General features: G+C 41.2%; 1 protein-coding gene across 5 annotated transcripts in view; it reads left to right on the forward strand.

Moving 5' to 3' along the window:
- The window catches only part of c13h10orf71 (chromosome 13 C10orf71 homolog), a 102,652-nt gene that overhangs the window by 11,565 nt on the left and 70,243 nt on the right, over positions 1-20,844 (forward strand). Inside the window, exons 1-2 of one of the 5 annotated variants that reach the window (XM_072583191.1) lie at positions 18,202-18,345; positions 19,245-19,360. The gene's annotated coding sequence lies outside the window, so the exon portion shown is untranslated. Of the gene's footprint in view, positions 1-18,201; positions 18,346-19,074; positions 19,361-20,844 lie in introns of those variants that run through there. The other 4 variants (XM_072583194.1, XM_072583195.1, XM_072583196.1 and 1 more) reach the window with 4 other exon arrangements.

The raw sequence follows: 20,844 nt of genomic DNA on the forward strand, positions 1-20,844 counted from the left end.
ACATTTTTTTGGAAATAGATTGCACCCACATATTTCCCCTTCTCTTTCTTACTACCTCAAAATGAAGCTTCTGACAGACTTGCCAACGATGTGGTTTCCTTTTCACAAAAGTGTGTTGACTTTGCCCTTCCTCATATTTGTTAAAGGTAAAGAAACCAAAGCACCATTCTCCCATGAGAGAGAGAGAGAGAAAGAGAGAGCTAGTGGTGAGATTAAGACCATAAGACATAGGAGTGGAAGTAAGGCCATTCGGCCCATCGAGTCCACTCCGCCATTCAATCATGGCTGATGCGCATTTCAGCTCCACTTGCCAGCGTTCTCCCCGTAGCCCTTAATTCCTCTCGACAACAAGAACCTATCAATCTCGGCCTTGAAGACATTTAGCGTCCCGGCTTCCACTGCACTCCGTGGCAATGAATTCCACAGGCCCACCACTCTCTGGCTGAAGAAATGTCTCCGCATTTCTGTTCTGAAATGACCCCCTCTAATTCTAAGGCTGTGTCCACGGGTCCTAGTCTCCTCGCCTAACAGAAACAATTTTCTAGCATCCACCCTTTCCAAGCCATGTATTATTTTGTACGTCTCTATTAGATCTCCCCTTAATCTTCTAAACTCCAACGAATACAATCCCAGTATCCTCAGCCGTTCCTCATATGCTAGACCTGTCATTCCAGGGATCATCCGTGTGAATCTCCCCTGGACACGTTCCAGTGCCAGTATGTCCTTCCTGAGGTGTGGGGACCAAAACTGGACACAGTACTCCAAATGGGGCCTAACCAGAGCTTTATAAAGTCTTAGTAGTACATCTCTGCTTTTATATTCCAACCCTCTTGAGATAAGAGACAACATTGCATTCGCTTTCTTAATCACAGACTCAACCTGCATGTTTACCTTTAGAGAATCCTCGACTAGCACTCCCAGATCCCTTTGTGCTTTGGCTTTATTAAGTTTCTCACCATTTAGAAAGTAGTCCATGCTTTTATTCTTTTTGCCAAAGTGCAAGACCTCGCACTTGCTCACGTTAAATTCCATCAGCCATTTCCTGGACCACTCTCCCAACCTGTCTAGATCCTTCTGTAGCCTCCCCACTTCCTCAGTACTACCTGCCTGTCCACCTAACTTCGTATCATCGGCAAACTTCGCTAGAATGCCCCCGGTTCCCTCATCCAAATCATTAATATATAATGCGAACAGCTGTGGCCCCAGCAGCGAACCCTGCGGGACACCGCTTGTCACCGGCTGCCATTCTGAAAAAGAACCTTTTATCCCAACTCTCTGCCTTCTGTTAGATAGCCAATCCTCAATCCATCCCAGCAGCTCACCTCGAACACCATGGGCCCTCACCTTGCTCAGCAGCCTCCCGTGTGGCACCTTATCAAAGGCCTTTTGAAAGTCCAGATAGACCACATCCACTGGGTTTCCCTGGTCTAACCTACTTGTTACCTTTTCAAAAAATTCCAACAGGTTTGTCAGGCATGACCTCCCTTTACTAAATCCATGTTGACTTGTTCTAATCAGACTCTGCTTTTCCAAGAATTTAGAAACCTTATCCTTAATGATGGATTCTAGAATTTTACCAACAACCGAGGTTAAGCTGATTGGCCTATAATTTTCCATCTTTTGCCTTGATCCTTTCTTGAACAAGGGGGTTACTACAGCCATCTTCCAATCATCCGGGACCTTTCCTGACTCCAGTGACTCTTGAAAGATCTCAACCAATGCCTCTGCTATTTCCTCAGCAACCTCTCTCAGAACTCTAGGGTGTATCCCATCGGGGCCAGGAGATTTATCAATTTTAAGACTTTTTAACTTTTCTAGCACTATCTCTTTCGTAATGGCAACCATACTCAACTCAGCCCCGTGACACCCTTTAATTTTTGGGATATTACTCATGTCTTCCACTGTGAAAACTGACGCAAAGTACTTGTTAAGTTCTCCTGCTATTTCCTTATCTCCCATCACTAGGCTCCCTGCATCAGTTTGAAGTGGCCCAATGTCTACTTTTGCCTGTCGTTTGTTTCTTATGTACTGAAAGAAACTTTTACTATTATTTCTAATATTACTGGCTAGCCTACCTTCATATTTGATCCTCTCATTTCTTATTACACTCTTTGTTATCCTCTGTTGGCTTTTGTATCCTTCCCAATCTTCTGATTTCCCACTGTTCTTAGCCACTTTATAGGATCTCTCTTTTTCTTTAATACATTTCCTGACTTCCTTTGTCAGCCAAGGTTGTCTAATCCCTCCCCGGTTAATCTTTCTTTTCTTGGGAATGAACCTCTGTACAGTGTCCTCAATTATACCTACAAACTCCTGTCATTTTTGCTCTACTGTCTTCCCGGTTAGCCTCTGCTTCCAGTCTATTTTAGTCAGTTCCTCTCTCATGCCCTCATAATTACCTTTATTCAACTGTAACACCATTACATCATATTTTGCCTTCTCCCTTTCAAACTCCAGACTGAACTCTACCATATTATGATTAACCTGAGGGTCACCAAACCTCAGGCAAGGACTGAGATTAGGAAGGCACGGACTTTCATGGTAATCTTAACTGGTGCAGGAATTGAACTCACACTGTTGGTATCACTCCACATTGCCAGCAGCCAATTGAGTGAACTAATGCCCACTTACCACATAGCTAAAGGTAGACTGCAGCATTTACCAATGTCAGGCTAACTGGCTAAAAACTCTCAATTTTCTATTTCCCTCCTTATATAAACAGCAGGTTTTTCAGAGAATTCTGAAAGATGAAAGCCAGTGCATCTATTACCTCTTTTAAATTCCAGCATGCAAGTCATCAGGCACGAGAGATTTGTCAACATTTAGTCCCAACCAGATGCATTGACTTTGATTTTCCAGACTTCACTGGCTTTATTGCAGCTGTTCGAAAAGAAGGTTACTGGATCACCAACGTCTCAGACTAAGTAGAAATAAGCAATAAATACTTGTCTTGTCATTGACACCTAGATTTTAAGAATTCTATTCTTGAAATGGCTGCCACACCCCTCATCAGGAATAAAGGCAGTGAGCCTGAAGTGTGGCTTGTAGAGAGGGGAGGAAAACTTCTTTCAAGGCAGGCATCCTTGCAAGAGGATTCGCAGTAGGGTTAAAATCAACGAGGTAAAAACAATGACTGCAGATGCTGGAAACCAGATTCTGGATTAGTGGTGCCGCACCCCTCCCCCATTTACCTCTCCACCCTGGAGGCTTCCTGCCTCTATTCCTGATGAAGGGCTTTTGCCTGAAACATCGATTTTCCTGCTCCTCGGATGCTGCCTGACCTGCTGTGCTTTTCCAGTACCACTCTGATCTAAACTCTACTTTCCAGCATCTGCAGTCCTCACCTTTGCTTGCATACAATGTAATTGTCAGTCTGAAAATTTGTCCCAATTCCGCCTGCGTATCAGCAGAGAGGTAGTTGGTGAGTTGCAAGCTGTTCATTCTTTCCAAGTGTAATTTAAACCAGTACTGGGGAGATACTGGTGTTACGTTAAATTTATGGGGTGACTTTACATCCATAATATAATTTCAGATAATCATGGAGTGATAATCTAAAATTGAAAACCAACTATTTTAATGCAGCCAAATAAAGGGGGTAAAGTGTGCTGCACATGTAGCATACAGGACCTAGTGAACAACTGTCTAATTCCCATGAACCATATTTTCAGTAAGTGTCTGCAGCTCATGGCTGAATTTCAGCTCAGACTTGCGGAGTTAAAGTCTGAAATTTGGACACTGCTATGCATCAGGGAAGGGGCACATTATCTGGACACGGTATCCCAGGAGACATTGACATTACCCAGCTGGGCTGGTCAGGTTTGCTTTGTGGTCAGGTACTGGAGTGTCTGACAGTAAGAAAAGTAAGTATTGGTTGTCAGAAGGTAGTAATGGAGAAAGCTAAGCCTTTGTCACTGTCCAATAGGTTTGAGCTTCCTGCATCTTGTATGGATCAGAGCAGGAAGAATGAGAAAACTGATCACAACACCATGGTGCAGGGAACCATTCAAGTGGAGGACTTAAAAGAATACATGTGAAGTTGGAGTGCAGTAGAATTAGAGCAGTTACCTGTAGCTGAGAATCAGAATCCTGAAAAATATGTTGCCTGCCCTTTGCTGGGGTTTAAGGACATCTCCTCAAGCCTGCAGGGGTACTTAGAATGAGAAGGAAGGCATCCAATTGTCCTGGAGTATATGGGTACCAACAACGTAAGTAGTACTACAAAACAGGTTCTTCTGAGCTCGGGCTAAACCATAAAGACAGTAACCTCTAGATTACTACCTAAGTCATGAAGACGTTGCCTGGAAACATTTAAGAGCAGAGAGTTGAGTGAAAAGATGAAAGATTGGTGACCGGCTGTTTTATGTTCTGAGAACTTTCGATTGACAAATGCGTTATAGAGGACAGACAAGAAAGTGGAATTTAGGTCACAATCAGATCAGTCATGATCTTATTGAATGCTGGAGCAGTCTCAATGACCTGAATGACCTATTTCTGTTCCTATTTACGATCTTATAATGAATGTGTCATCAGCTTTATCCACATCTTCCTGTGAGCAAGTAAACCCAAAATCTTGCTCTGCATGTCATTTTTTAATGGTACAATGGTGAACAGCAGACAGTGCTAAGTTTTGGGAAGGTTTAGCAAGGATGTAAAACTACACCTCACTTGAGCAGTCCAGATAATAGAACAATTGGTCAGCATTCTTATGTTCTGACCACACAGTGAGACAGAGATGGGAAAAGCCAACAAGTCAGCCACAATCAATGACACAGTCATTGAACACACATCTTTGGGTACTGTTTGAAGAAAGCAAAGCGTGTATTTGGACCCCATCTCTCTCATTGCCCTCAGGAACTTCTAATCCTTATCCAAATTGGGTAGAGCTGAAGGAACAACCAAAAGCATTTATGGTCTCCCAATGCTGCTCAATGTAATGCAATAGTAATTGGGAAGTCTTCAATAAATTGTAGATCTTATGATCTGTACGCTTCAGCAGAAATGCAGTTTAAAAGAAATAGAAAAAAACAAATATATGATCAACTCAACGCAAAAGGAGAGCAACATAACCCCTGAGAAAAGGGACACTTTGATAGCAATGACTAGCAAACTTGCGTTCACAGTCAATCCAAACCCAGGCTAGTGACCCAAGGTTAATCCTCGGGATGGAGCCTCCTCTTAATTCCCATTATTCAGTGTGGGTCCCCACTTCAGTTATCCTTCAATTTTGCAGATTCCTGCAGCATGTTCTCATTCCATCCATAGAATGAATTGGGTACTTATTTCACTCCTATGTTGTTTGCCATCAGTAAGGCTTCATGCCAGCAGCATAGCCTTTGAACACCAATCTTAGACCTTTGAAGTGACACAGTGGGTGCTCTAATATGCTAACGTAATATTGTGGGCAAAATATTAAATGGTGGCATTTGACTGTAACTTGAAAGGAGTTTGTCTATCTCTACTGAAATCTGAGCGATGTTGAGCATACTGCACTTCCTAAAATCTGTTTGGTTATATTGATTGTCCTATTAATCTAACAAAATAAATTAAAAAGCTTCTGATCCATTTTGGCACTCAGTTGATGAATAGGTATTTCAAAATCATAGATTGGTATTAATTGCTATTCCAACTGTCTTACTGCTTGTTCTAGCAATATACTGTTGAAAACAAATTACATCTGTTAATAGATTGCAGTTTAGTGATGAGCAATTTGTAGCTTTTTCTATAAAAGTTGATATTCAGCAAACTTGAGAGGAATAGAGCTAAAGCTTTTGTCCAATAAATTACATTGTGTTGACTATCTAGTGTTGTGGATCTATTATAGCTCTGGCCAAGATCACTGAGACACAAATTAGATAACAGATCAGGAACATGACTTGAGTCCTGGAAATCACAACAACATTCCCATCAGGATACAAGCACATATCCATCAGGAATACAAATTGTTATAGTGCACAAAATAAGTTTGAAACCAATTTTTGACAGTCCTTTCATGCAATCTGTTACCTAAAATTTAAAAATCTTTATTTAATCAGCACGAGTCACAATCTTGAGAAGCTCCAAAGTGATTTACAATGGATTAAGTAATTCTTGAATTATACTAATGGTATTGCTGAAATAAAAAAAAAACACACATTTTGACAAAGCTTTCCTCTTGCACTCATCAGGACGATTTGCAAGAATATCAATTCAATGAGAAAACTAATATTTATTCAATACGAGGGGACAGTGTGGATTTGTTGACAAATATCCTCTTATTGGTAAAGGAATTGCCATGGAAAAAGTACCCATCAATGCTGATTGACAGTTAACTGCCAGACATTGTTTTAATTTTGCACCAGGCAGGTTGACTCTGATTGGTCAGACCTTTGCCCGAAGAAATGAACCAGTGAATAACTGTCACCTATTTGTTGAGTTGTTTAGCAGTTGCTGTAAAGCCAAAATAATATTCTGCCTGTCATACATAAAATAATGTGATGTGTGAATGTTCTCCGTAAATTGGTACTTTTTGAAAACTGTCCTAATATGTGCAATATGAAAAGTTTTCACAAAACGGATCTTTTTCAGTATGTTGGAAATACAGCAGGTGGTTTGCACACAGTAAGCTCCCACAAAAATTAATGTGATAATAGTCAAAAGCCTGTTTTTCAATTATGGGATAAATATTGGCCAATACACCAGGGAGACCTAATCTGTTCACTTCAAAATGGTGTTATATCTATCTAAGTTGGCTATTTAAGGTTTAGCTCTTAATTAGCCTAATGTCAAGAAAGACCACCTCTGATAGTAAGGCATTCCCACAGTGCCTTTCTCCAATGTAGATTGAATTAGTCTATCTTGCTGCCAGATAGAACAGGCCCAGAACTGTCAAAAGGTACAGGTCACAGGTCAGTGGTGGTAGGTAAGGAGTTAGAGGGTGGGTGTTATAGCAAGGGTTCAAGGCCAAATGCAGCAGCCTTTACAGAGGGTATTTCTCCCTTACCAATATCAGGTCTGTGACTGATGACCCTCCACTCCCAGAAGCCTTTCCTCCAGTTCTTGCTGAACAGAATTGAGGAGCTGCTGTGTGACTGAAGAGTGATCATCACTGTCTCGTCTCCAGACTCTTTGCCAGAAGTATTAATAGCTATCTCTCACTGGTTGAGGAAGTTGTATGTTCTGTATGAATGACTAAAAGTTTAGAAATGGATAGCTTAAACCTTTTTATCAACTTGAACTTGATGCAAACCTTTGCAACCCATATCTGACCTCACAACAGGTCCCGCTCACCCATGAACACAGTGATACTAACCTACATCGAAAAACAACTTGGTCAGCTTTAGAACTCACTTTTTTCATGTTCCAATCCCACCATAGAGGCAATCTGATTATGTCTGTAGCCTCCTCCAATCATAGAGTTATACAGCACGGAAACAGACCTTCAATCCAATTCATCCGCAACAACCAGATATCCTAAACTGACCTAGTCCTATTTGCGAGAATTTGGCCCATATCCCTCCAAACCCTACCTATTCATGTACCCATCCAGATGCCTTTTAAATGTTGTAATTTTACCAGCCTCCACCACTTCCTCTGGCAGCTCGTTCCATACACACACCACCTTCTGTGTGGAAAAAGTTGCCCCTTGCATCCTTTTTAAATCTTTCCCCTTTCATCTTAACCTATGCCCTCTAGCTCTGAACTCCCCCCCTCCTGGGGAAAAGACCTTGGCATTTCACACTATCCATGCCCTCATGATTTTATAAACCATTGTAAGGTCACCTCTCAGCTTCCGATACTCCCAACCTATTCAGCCTCTCCCTGTAGCTCAAACAGCTGTAGCTGTAGTTCCAACCCCAGCAACAGCCTTGTAAGTCTTTCCTAAAGCACAGCGAGCAGAAATGAAAGCAATATTCCAAAAGTGGCTGAATCAATGTCCTGTGCCGCAGCAATTTGACATCCCAACTCAATACACTGACCAATGAAGGCAAGTGTGCCAAATGCCTTCTTCACTACCCTGTTTATCTGCAATTCCATTTTCAAGGAACGATGAACCTCCAGCCCTAGGTCTTCGACTATGGAATTCTATGGAATTCTTTGCCCAGTGAAGTAGCTAATGCTACATTTTTAAAGCTAAGCTAGATTTTTTTGTACAATAAAGCAATTAAGGGTTACGATGAGAGCGCTAGTAAGTGGATCTGAGTCCATGTAAAGACCTAATTGAATGGTGGAGCAGGCTCGAAGGGCCAGATGGCCCAGTCCTGCTCCTAGTTCTTATGTTCTTATGTCTTTCTCTCTCAGAGATCTCTGTGCTCCTCCACCTCTGGCTTCTTGTGCATCCCCTATCTCATTCATTCTGCAGTTAACAGCTTTGCCTATCTCAGCCCCAGTCTCTGAAATCCCATCAATAAATCTTCCCTCAACTTTAAATCATTACTTAAAACCTACCCTGTTGACCAGGTTTTGGACACCTATCCTGATATCTCTGCTGTTGTTTGATGTATCAACAATAATTAAAGCACTTCACCAAGATTTATGATCTTTGGATGGAAGTGTGTCACTTATAAGCTGTTACTGCAAGGGCAATGACAGAGTACAAGTCTATGCAATATATATGTGGGGCATTATGGTAGCCAATAGGACTCCTTAAATCATAGATAATTATAAGCTGATTAACTCATGGCAGATGTGTTTCTTACATTTGGTTCTTGAACGTATTTGTCAGGCTGCCTGTGATCTGAGTCATAAATCTAATTGCAGACGGTATTCCCATGTCCCTCATGAAGAATATCAAAACACATCATTTAGCCCACTTCGTGTTTGTCATTCTTTTTCTAGAATTGTCCTGCAGGAGAGCAAAACGTAAGAATGTTTTGAATATTCCATTTGTTTGTCCATGGAAGCTAAATTGTTGAGCCCAGGTCTGACCTAAAGAACCCTGCCTGAGTTACAGCACAATTTTTCCTCTTGTTTTAAAAACCCAGGACATCAGGCATTACTTTGTAAGCCAGCCTATGTGATAGAAGCATTCAACTTGAAAAATGTTAAATAATCTTAACACTCATGGAATTGTAGCAGTGCAGTCCATTCAGCCCAGTCTGTCTCTGCTAGCTCTCTGAATAAACAATTCACTTCATTCCATTCTCCCACCTTTTCCTCCTACACTGCACATTCTTTTTTTTTTGTTTTAAAAGACCACCACCAATTAGCAAACAATAAACATTGCCTAACAGACATTTTGCTTTCTTAAAGCTAATCCCATCTAGTTTCATTTTGAACATGTCAGTTGAAACCACAAATACGTAAATAGTCTGTGTTTGGACTATCTCAACAAATCGCATTGGTCTGTGGTCCAAATCGCAATTAATTCAATTAATCTACTCTCAAACATGATGAAAGCTGTCCACTTGATGGGTTTATAGTGATTGAAAGGCGAACAGTGATTGTTTCTGATGAGGTTTTCACTTCCGTGAACTTTTGCGACAGCATTATTTGCATGTTATTTACATGTAGATAATAGAATCCCTACAGTGTGGAAACAGGCCCTTTGGCCCAACAAGGCCACACCGACCCTCCAAAGAGTATCCCACCCAAACCCATTCCCCATTGCTCTACATTGACCCCTGACTAATGCACCTAACATGCACACTATGGGAAATTTAGCATGGCCAATTCACCTTAACCTACACATCTTTGGACTAGGGGAGGACCAGAGCACCTGGAGGAAATCCACACAGACATGGGGAGAACGTGCAAACTCCACACAGGCGTTCACCCGAGGCTGGGATTGAACCCAAGTCCCTGGCGCTGTGAGGCAGCAGTGCTAACCACTGAACCACCATGCTGCCCACATATATGCATTTGTTTATACAGATTAATGTAGACTACCGAAATTCAGTGATAAATGTCCAACCTTTCTGCAGTGTTAAACAGAGTAAAATACATTCTTACAGGCTCCTCCATCAAATCCACTCTGATTCTAAGAAAAAGACATTATAGATAAGGAGGTGATTAAATCTCTAAATGATGGAGGATATGCCTCAGCATGAGCCCTGAGCGAAATTGAGTACGTTGATCCCTGTAATAGCTGCTCCTAAAGTGGCAGAGATTGAACTGACTGTATTTACTACTTCCATTCTGAAAGCCCCTTTGGAGCCTCCAGCCCTGAGTATTCATTGAACAGAACCTTCCAGCTTTCAACTCTGTCAAACTGCAGCTCCGCGGAAAATCTCCGGACCCTTCCAAACGGAGAGACTATTTGCTGCTTCTGCCATCTTGGATCTTCCATTTGAAAGGAATGGGGCCTTTTAAAGCCACACTGTAACTCCATTCTCGGCTGCAGTAAGTGGTTTGAACACAGGGTGGTTTCCAAATCTTCTCACTTGATTAATGGGTGCTCTAGAAGGAAATTGCACAGGGTTACACATGACACGGACAGGCAGAGAATGTCCATTTTTTTCCATTAAACTTGCCCACTCTCAGGAAGGTTGGAGCATTATGATGAAACCAGAGAAAAGGCACAGAATTAATTAGGCCCGAGGCTCACTCGACCGTGAACTAATTTCAGAGAGAAGTGTCCAAGTCATCAACTTCCTCGCTAAAATAGGGGTCCCGAGTTATGAATGCCTGACTTACGAAAACTGGTACTTCTCAATGTGATCCCACACAGGGGTGTAATTTTAAATATACAACTTACCTGTACTTACAAATAGCTGCTTTATATTGTCCTGCATTGTGTTCTGACTTGCGTATAAGTTAACTTGTGAACAGACTCAGGAATAGAACCTGTTTGCAACCTGGGAACTGCTTGCACATAGAATTTAATGAATGTTTGAGTTTCAAGGTGACTAATTCATTTATATTGAGAAACCAAAGACACCCTCAGAGTTCTTGCCAATGCGAACTTACTTACAGGAAACGTGAGTCCCTGTTGTGAAGCTGATGTCTGCCGTTTCAAATTTCCTTACCCATTCTCTGCTTCACCACCCACCCCATCAACTTCCAAAGCCTCCTCCATGGGACTGTGGAAGTTCAGCCTGAACTCCTGATTGGAACACCTCTCCTGTTGACTACCTCATCCACGTGACAGAGTCCAACAACCCCAGAGGGACGGTTTTAGACAGTTTTCTGTCTGATCATCTGACCACCACATAATAATTCACACTATTCCTTCCTGGGCGAGGGAAGGAAAAGTCAACCTCGAATTTCCACTTGGGATAGAAATCCGTAAATCTTGTTAGAGGACATCTGAATGAGGGCATCAGTTCCAAGAGCTTGAGTCTCAGCTGGGATGCCTTTTTTTATTTATTCATGGGATGAGGGCATCAATGGCTAAGCCAGCATTTATTGCCCATCCCTAATTACCCAGAGGGCAATTAAGAGTCAACCACATTGTTATGGGTCTGGAGTCACATGTAGGCCAGAACAGGTAAAGTTGACAGTTTCCTTCCCTAAAGGGATTAGTGAACCAGATGGGATTTTCCTGACACTCAACAATGGATTCATGGTCATCATTAGACACTCAATTCCAGATATTTATTGAATTCAAATTTCACCATCTGCCATGGTGAGATTTGAACATGGGCCCCCAAAACATTCGCTGGGTTTCTGGATTAACAGTCCAGTGATAATTCCACCAGGCTGCCTCCAATACTCTGTAGTTCCATTACTCACTCACATTGCTCTGCAATCTACAGTTCCAATACTCAGATCGAAATAACTTGGTGGGATACTGGAAGAGAGTGAGCATCCACAGAATCTGTCCCTGATATTAGGAGAGAGAAGGGGATAGAGGAAGCGTTAATTAGCTCATGTAAAGATCCGACTCTATAAGCTTAACTTCCCCAATCATGAACTCCCTACAGTCAAACAAAAGAAGAGAAAACAATAGAGTTAGAGGGGTGTAAATGGCCTCTCATTGTGATAACCAGTCATAACCTCAAAACCTTATGGTCATTTTTATTCCAAAATATGGCTTTTAAGAAAGGATTGCTACAGAGACAAGTTAACTGCAAATGTAAAAAAAATCAATGTGGAGCCAATAGGAAGTAATAGCTAAAGGTGTCAAAAAACTGCAAGCAGACAGAACCATGATCTCTTGTGACTACAAAGATAATAGGCTAATGATTCCCTGCTCAACAAGTGACTTCTTGCAGATTATGACCAGTTTATGTTTTTCCCTTTGAAGAATACTCAGAGACAGGATTTTTCAAAAAGTTGCTTCTATACTGGAGTGTGCTAGTGATACTGAACAATGCTTGTATACAACAGCCTGCATTCAAACATTAACACACTGTGGTGGTCACAGTTGAAGAATTAGCCACTCGTCACCCCTGCATTGCAGCTAGAGACCATCTCCTACTCTGAGTGCTGCAAACCAAATACAGGAAGGAAACAGGACAAAAAAAAGTTCTCTCTCTCTCACCCTGAATGCTGAAATACATAATCAAAAAGAATCAGAACAACAGAATCTCAACCAATCTGCCTAACTAAGGATCATGCAGCTGACTGTTCACCGATCAATGTTAAGGCTTCTGATAATCTACATTGCAGTGGCCACAATGGAAACTATCCGCTCTTCATTAACACCTCAGAGACAGATCTGTATCTCTTTTCATTTCCCTCTTATCTATTTGGGCTCATGCCAATTAGAAGTAGGAGGTATTTGTGTTGTGATAGCATTTCTTCTTGTGTGCAGCGATTAAAAATAACTGTCTCTTTTTGTTTAAGTCAAGAAAGCCTGGTTAAATTGCCTTTTCATAAAACATAAGTTCATTTGGGTCTGAGAGAAAACTATCCACAAGGGAAATGATTTATTTTTAGATAAACCTTCCAGCAACCACACAAAAGAGCAAGTGAATAAAGATGGGGAGCTCATTCATCCCTCTTCACCCAGAAGCTTAAAGTTTGGTGGCGTTCTCTCTGGAATCATAACAAATTGGGGATCCTCAGTGGGTTCTGCTCATAACACCCAACAATACAATAGAATGCATTAAACTCCCATGGGAATTTTGAATACATGTGGATGGCATGGTCTCTCAGTGGGTAGCACTGCTGCCTCACAACACCAGGGACCAGAGGTTGATTCCATCCTCAGATGACTGTCAGTGTGGAGTTTACACATTCTGCCCGTGTCTGCGTGGGTTTCTTCCTGGTGCTCTGGGTTCCTTCTACAGTCCAAAGATGTGCAGGTTAGATGTACTGACCATGCTAAATTGTCCAGGGGTGTGCAGGCGAGGTGAATTAGCCATGGGAAATGCAGGGTTACATACATTGGGTAGGTCTGGGCGGGATGCTTTTCAAAGGGTTGATATGGGCCGAACGGCCTGTTTCTGCACTGTAGGGATTCTATGATGCTGGAAAGCTTAATTGCAAACAAATCAATATTGGTAGCTTTCTTGAGCTATCAATAAAGGGATGAATGTTATGGATTTATTTTAACAAAGTAGAGTTGAATATTCCCCTGATCCAAAATGCAAAGTGACTGACAGTTTATGAGCCATATGTCAAGCTTGACTAATTCCTATAGGTTGCTGGTGAAACATTCAATTTTAAAGAGAAAGATAATGATAAAAATGTATTTCATCTTCAAAGTCAATTATGGAGAGATGGTGGTAAATTTAGAACGTCTGCCTCTTTATCTAATAGAAGAAGCATGTACCAAACAGCAGGCAGGAATTAGACAGAACGAATGATACATATGTGGACAAATAATATGTCTTTAATGAGTTGTATGTTTTTTTGTGTTGGATAGCTTCAGACAGGCAATGGAAGACCAGGATTAACTGGAGATTATCACCTTTAAACAGAAGAGGGGAACTCACGTTAAAAAACTATGAACAGGAATATGATCCAATCAGTTAGTCAGTTGTCATAACCAGACTGACCACAGATATGATATGATTTGTTCTTAAGCTCTTCAAGTTCCCTCAGCTGTCTCTTTCTGTCATTCTTCCCTCCGTTCTTTCACACACTTAATCCCTCCATCCCAACATCGGTTTCTCATGTATTTGGCTTTTCGGCTTGGCTCATTCCCTCTTCCAGTGATGCAACATTTCAACTGCAAAAGGAAAGGCTTGCATTTATGTAGCATTCATCTCAGCCTTCAGACATTCTAAAGCCCTGCAAAGCCAATAAATAAATACCAGGAAAGCAGCAGTAATGTTATTGGTCTAGTAATTCCTGAATCCCCAGGTTAATATTCTGGGACATGGGTTTGAATCCCACCAGGGTTGATGGTACAATTTACATTCAATAAAAAGCTAGCACACAGCAAAAATTCATGCATAGACAGCTTGTAAACTCTGTTATAGCCTTCTTGCTGTTCATGCGCACTGGTCCATAACTGCTTTGTTGTTGTTCACTCTATTCTTTCAGCTGCCCTTCTAAGTACAATGGATTCCACCATATTCCAGCCTCTGCTTCCCTCTAGTTTCAATACAAAATTGAAATGTTGACTGGATGCTCACCTTAGATTCTCTACTTGTCACAATGCAAGACAAAGCTTTTCTCATTCATAGTGATTTCTATAACCCATCAGAGTCTTTCAGCTGCAGCATTGAGTCTTTTCCCATTCATCAGTCAGCAAACATTGAACGTAAAAACTCCTCTCCCACATCCTTCTTTGCACTGCCAAGTTTGCCTTCCTAAGTTTTATACCACCATTCTCACCCCTTTTTGTTTTATATTCATTCAAGGGATGTGTGCGTCACTAGCATTTATTACCCATCCCTAAATGCCCAGAGGGCAGTTAAGAGCCAACCACATCACTGTGGGTCTGGAGTCACATGTAGGCCAGTCCAGGTAAGGATGGCAGTTTCCTTCCCTAAAGGACATTTATGAACCAGCTGGGATTTTCTTTCTGACAATCAATTATCATTAGACCCTCAATTCCAGATTCTTTATGGAATTCAAATTTCACCATCTGCCATGGTGGGGTTTGAATATGGGTCTTCAGAACATTAGCTGAGTTTGTAGATTAAAAGTCTAGCAATGATGCCACTAGGCCATTGCCTCCCCCTTTCCTCATATGCAATTTTAGTTCTTGGAAAATTGATATTGAGCACCTGCTAACTTTGTCATTTAGCTCCTAAGTCATCATAATAACAGCATCTAGGGATCTAATGGAAGTGGTATCCATACAGTCTAGATCTTTTTAGTGGGTCATGACCTCCTCTTACATCAATGGGTATCTATACTGTTTGGATTGAAAGGCAATCATGTAGAAATGTCTGTCCTAATCTGCCATAGTTATATGTACCATGAGGCACGCATTCTGCAGCTGAACCTTCTTAAGGTCACTTCAATGAAGATCTTGTGTTGAACAGACTGCTGTATTGTGCATCCGAAACACATGAAGATTCGGATGATTCAAACTACGTCTTGGAGCAGATTAGAACTGTCAAATCCAAATAGGAAAAAATAATTTGCAACTATTGCAGTGAATTCCTCAAAACAAGAGCATTGAGTGAATATGCAGCACCATATTGATGCTGATGTTTCCTGCAAAATTCTGTGCTTCACAGAACTGTGTAAAGTCACACCAGATGGTAATTCAAAAGTGAAACTGTCAAAGGGAAAGTTGAGGCTTTAAGATGGCATGGTGTTCACCCCCAAGAGGACAAATTAATCCGAGAGCCCATTACGTTGGCAAAGCTGAAAGTCTGGAACTCTGGATCTTAGAAACAAAACTTTAGTCACTCAACTCAACTATATTAGATTAGATTACCTACAGTGTGGAAACAGGCCCTTCGGCCACACTGACCCTCCGAAGAGCAACCCACCCCCCCGCTACATTCACCCCTGACTAATGCACCTAACACTACAGGCAATTTAGCATGGCCTATTCATCTAACCTGCACATCTCTGGACTGTGGGAGGAAATTGGAACACCCAGAGGAAACCCATGCAGACACGGGGAGAATGTGCAAACTCCACACAGACAGTTGCCCGAGACGGAAATTGAACCCAGGTCCCTGGTGCTGTGAGGCAGCAGTGCTAACCACTGAGCCACCGTGCCTTCCTAAGCAAGTTGAAAGTTCAGATTAATAACTCTAAACTCTCCAGGGGAGATCAACAGAGTTTCTCAGGACACATCGACTGACGAATGGACAAGCAAACAGCACAGGACAGACAGGGTCAACTGCAGGACCATAAAAGAATCTTGATGCTGATGTCATCAAATTAAATGTCAGACTAGGCCAATGCAACTAAAGGAAAGAGGAGTCAAAGGCACTGGTATAGTATAACAGGGTCAGCTGAGCAGACTTTGATCATGCCAGACAGTGCCTACCATCAGCCATTAGGGAAGACACCAACATGGACACTGCCACAAGATACAAACAATGGATGGAAAGACAATGGATGGAATCTTGTGGGGCCTTGAAAGGAATGGGCAATGGCCAGAAATCTGGGAGAAGTCAAGCAAGGCCAATCTCAACATTGGGAACAACCAACAGCTTTCCAGACATCTACATCAAAATGAGACCCTTGCTCGGGGGTGGCCTATTAACAGGAATTATTCTTATTAGCACTCTTATTAACTGCAAATCTCACTTCATTAATATGCAGCTTCCTATCATTCTGTGGGAAAGATAGAAACTAGATGCCGAGAATTCCCGATATGAAAGTCAGAGTGGGTACTTGGCGACTCGAGCCCATTGCTTCCTTCTTCTGACTGCCGTCTTCAATAGTTGGCACCAATGGACACTCCAGGACTGTGGTTACATGCACCTCAAGTTCAGAGGATCTGGCATCCAACATGTGCCAGCCTCTTCACATTATTGTGGCACTCCTGTGATTCACTTACAGTGCCCTTCAACACTTTGAAAACGCTGACAGCTATCATTACAATGACAGAGAGTTTTGGATTTCCACAATCTTTAATCAGAAAATGTGGCTCCCTGGACATCAGCCCAAGGTCTAATTTTAAGGTTAAGTCCCATTGTTCTATATGCTGCACCAAAGGAAATAGTTTAAGATGATATTTTTAAATGTTGTTGTAATTTTGGCAATAGAATCATTCTGTATGCAAAGGTGACCTTATTGTAGCATATGAGATTGGTAGTGGGCTTGAGAGATAGGTATCAAGACATTGTTTCCCCTTATGGGAGAGTCTAAGACCAGGGCATGGTCTCAGACTGAGGGTCACCCATTTGGGATTAAAGTGAGGAGATGTTCTTCTCTTGGAGAGTGATGAACCTGTGGAGTTCTTCTCCAAAGGCAGCTGTCGTGATTGATTTATTCAGTGTGTTAGGACTGAGATAGACAGATTTATAATTTGGAATCAAGGGTTATGGAGAAACGACAGGGAAGCAGAGTTGAGGATTACCAGATCAATCTTGATCTCATTGACTAGCAGAGCAGACTTGATGGGCTGAATGGCCTACACCTGTCTGTCCCATTATTCTGTTTGCCCCTAGCAAAGGAAACAGTTTCTCTCTCTCTACCCTACCAAATCCACGAACACCTCAATTAGAATAACTGTTTATCTTCGATTTTCAAGTTGGTGAATTTCTGTAGAGTCTTGCTTCTTTGCTATGTTTCGGCAAAAGATATGTGGAAATTCTCGAGAAACAGTAATAGCATTGCATTGGTAGTGGATAGCTGAGAGTATGTCGATAGATCTTCCGCTCCATAGTACAGTCTATATGGGTAGGGAGAAAGGACTGTTAACAGATATGTTCTCCACTTAATCTAAACTCCACCTTGCTCAACCTCTACCGACCTTCTCCTTGTCCCTTCAACACTAACCATGCCTTAAAATGGCAAGATCTATTTAATGAAATTCCCCTGTTAAGCTCCTCTGTCTTTCTATATCACATACCTTCTTTTTTATCCTTTATTAAAACTCTTTGACCAAGATCTCAATTACCTCTCCTAGCCCTCTATCAGTACATCTGCTTTTCCTAAAGACAGGATGAAATGTCATGGCCTATTTATCCACTGGCCCTGCAGTATAAATGAAAGTCATTGATTTTCAATATATACTATCTGCCATACAGTGAAGAGATTCCAACTTGCTGTAGATATTTGGGAGCTGAAGCAGCTTATGATTCGAACCCTTGCCGTAGAGATCTAGGGGTAGATAAATAAATAGCTGCTTTTGTTCATGAATCACTGATTGATGTCTAATCACTGTCATTCCCTTTCCCAGCCTATAATCCTACAATACATTTGTGACTGTCCATCAACTCATACTGTGAGATCACTACAGCAAGAGCCTTTGGGAACTTAGTCACTGTATCCATCGCCTATTATAGTATTGCTCGTCTGCATATAAGGCTACAGGGGGATTACTAGACCAAGCAGAGAACTGGAAAGTGCTGTTCTCTTATCCTCTGCACGTCTTCTGACCTTCTTTACTGAGAGGTAAGTGTCAGAAACTTAAAGACAGATGCCCCATATGTTCCTCTCTGCTTTAAATCACCCCAAACGCTTACACAGCACACGCAGGAGACTGCCTTGAAATTTAGCTCCGTTGTTTTTTGGTCCAGGATTAAAAATAGGAATTTGATGTCAGTTATCTGTTTCAGAAGTCTATTGCTTGATATCAAATGCCCAGCACCTTAATAAAGAACAGAAATATAATAGTGGAATTGTTAAATCAAGGTACAGCACAAGCCACTGTGTGTTAACCTTGGGTCTCTAATTCACTGCAAGGTGATGAAGCAATGAGCTGCCCTGGAAAATTCAAATCTTGTCCCAGTAGATGACTGTTATACTGGCAAAGGTATGAGTACACTTATTTTGACCTGGTGATGCAATGTTTCTATTTATGGGAGAGAAAAATCAACTCATCATCATGTGGTGCGTAGCCTCGATTCCTTTTAACGCTTGCAAAAACAAGTTATTTGGAAAATAAGGTACGTCCAGTTCAGAAAGCACTTGTAATGCTTTTGGGGGGGAGCTTCACAACCTCATAACTGCAGCTGAGGCATTCATTCTAGAAGATAGAGTAAGTAGCCAGTCAAAATAACTACCCAAATATAAAAATAGCTGACCAGTCTGTTTGTTTCATCTGTGTGATACTTGACACCAACAGCATTGCAATGCATGTACTGGCTTCCCCATCTGATCAACTCTTTTTGGTTTCTGTTTTCATGGAGTCTATTTAAGTGCCTCTGACTGATGCTGACTCCCCCTGCAATTTTTCAGTCCCTGCTCTTGGTTTGCACAGGAGGTCTGGCGAGTACGTTTCTTTGAAACGATTTTAACGTGTGTAAGATGGCACAGAAAGAGTAACAGAAATCACTTGCTTTTCGCCACAGCTGCCCTGAACTGTATGAAAAGCATTCATAGCTTGCCAGCAGACAAGTACTTGAGGAACTGATTGGAAATGCAAGCACTTCAACTGTGACCAGGAGAAAATGAAAATACAGTGATGGTAAGTCAATCTGATTTATTTTCGTGTAACAAAATTTTGGAGGAGAAAGGGCTCCCTAAATCTCCAGTATAAAAAGCCTGAATTGTAAACAAAACCAAATCTGAGTATAACTAATATGCTTTGCCAACTGGAGTCTATCACATTGTGGATCTTAGATAAATAAATAGATGGATATTTATTTTTGTTGACCGCCTGATTATTACTTGGCCATGTCATAGCCATCTTGCAAACTGCATATAATGTACTGTTGGCAACCAGACAGCTCAGAACCATACACAAGGAAAGGACATGGGTGGTAGCTGTCAAGTGGGCAGGTTAGATGAAATACAAGTTAGCCTCTATCTTTTATTTTGTTTTTGCAGACAAGTTATAAGATGCTTGCACATTTGTTTACTGGTAGTAGTTAACTCACTGTTCATAAGATCATTGTGCCTGTACACTGAGAGTGGATTTTCAGTTTTCACAAGCTGACACAGAAACATATGGTGGTGACTGACTAAAGGCAGAGTCCATTCTTGGTATGAAGAGTAAGTATTACGACGCTTTGGTTAAACTATGATTTTAATGAGAAAATAGGAAAGAGCTCAGTTCAGTCAGCCTTTTGATAAAGTTTCCAAAAGGCAATGAAAGGGTCTATATTGTTTTAAATTTCACTGAAAACAACTCAATAGTTCAGACAGCAAAACCTACCTGTTATGATGGCTGTGAATGTTTGTGAAGCAGCATGGAAGTAAAGGACAGGTTCAAATCCTCAGCTGGGCATTTGGTAATACCAGCATATTATTCTATTTTTTAAATCCACTGTTACAGGATTCAGTCTTTATTCCACAACGTCCTACAGGCTTCAATAATACTTTGGTGTCTACTGTCAATTTATTAAACTTTGCACTTTTTAGACTTGGCTTTCTAGTACAAGTTTATCTTATATAAATAGTCATTTGGGAGAACTTTATTGGAAAAAAGGCACATTTTATCAAAACTTTTCATCTTGCACTCAGGACAATTTGCAAGAATGCCAATTCAAGGAGAAAATCAACACATGGTATACTTAGTGGTTTCCCCTTGAATTAGTGTGTGAGTGTCAGATGAAACACTGACAGTATTTGTCTTTTTTTAGCATTACTCCATTATACTGTGTTAACATTATGTTAACTTAATTCTAACCATTTGACAGATTCTGTAGTCTCACTTACATTCCCTTAAAAAGCTCATCCAAAACACAGGCCTTTTGTTTCGATCACTGTAATTTGTGATTAAACAAGATTAAGTGTTGACCATTTGCAATACTCCATATTCTGAAACTCCAAAGACAACTAAAACTGATAACTTTAAACTGATCCACAGCTCCCAGTTGTAAGACACTAGAAGCAAAGCTTTTCTTATTTGGAGCATTGCCAGGGCCACCCTGTTTTATGAACAATTTCATTCTTATTTTTCTTGGAATCAAGATGGTCCAGCAGATGTTCTTCTTATCCTTTCTGTTT

The sequence above is a fragment of the Chiloscyllium punctatum genome, chromosome 13 (genome assembly GCF_047496795.1).
Source record: "Chiloscyllium punctatum isolate Juve2018m chromosome 13, sChiPun1.3, whole genome shotgun sequence".
Classification (NCBI taxonomy): domain Eukaryota; kingdom Metazoa; phylum Chordata; class Chondrichthyes; order Orectolobiformes; family Hemiscylliidae; genus Chiloscyllium; species Chiloscyllium punctatum.